The sequence below is a fragment of the Buceros rhinoceros genome, unplaced genomic scaffold (assembly GCF_000710305.1).
Source record: "Buceros rhinoceros silvestris isolate BGI_N320 unplaced genomic scaffold, ASM71030v1 scaffold6987, whole genome shotgun sequence".
In the NCBI taxonomy this organism is placed as follows: Eukaryota; Metazoa; Chordata; class Aves; order Bucerotiformes; family Bucerotidae; genus Buceros; species Buceros rhinoceros.
Window position 1 is genome coordinate 600 of NW_010422691.1, and position 694 is coordinate 1293.

Genomic DNA, 694 nt, shown 5'->3' on the forward strand with positions numbered 1-694 from the left:
GGTTTTTCGGTTTGTGTGTGTTTAGTGTTGTTGTAAATCCATTTCGCAGTCAATACCCAATCACCGGTATCATTTGAACCTGCATTTTGTCAGGAATCTACACAATAAATTATTATTGTAGATTTAATACTGAAGAGATTTGTCTTAGTATCACTGCTAGTGATGGTCCCTGAGTAAGTTAGGTGAGTATCCTCCAATCCCGTGGGCTACCAAGAGGGACTACGGTTTCAGTGACGCTGCCAGCGCAAGCCTGGCAGGCTGGGCAAGCTGTAAAGAATCCAAGGAGGTTCCCCTTCTCCCTAACAGGAGTGTGGTAGGCACGTTGGGTGTCAGGATCTCGTCTTTCTTGGGACACTGGTGGGCTGGACAAAATATAAAGGGTTTGGAAACCGCCCCCTTCCAGGCCAGGAATTTTAATAACCAGCTCTATACATCTTCCTGGCCCCCCTTTTCATGACAAGAGCTAATTCACTAATCACAATACCGACAGACTATTCATTTGACCAATGTGTATGGAAGAACAATTCAAGGCTGACACCTTTAAGCAAGGTGTCTGAGAAGGGTCTAGATGAATAGAAATCGATCCATTTGCTTTTTCACTCCCTCCTGAGTTATTACATGACCCTTCCTGCACACTTCCATTAATCTGTCATCATCATGGCTTGGCTTCACGAACGAAGATTTTGGAAGGGGT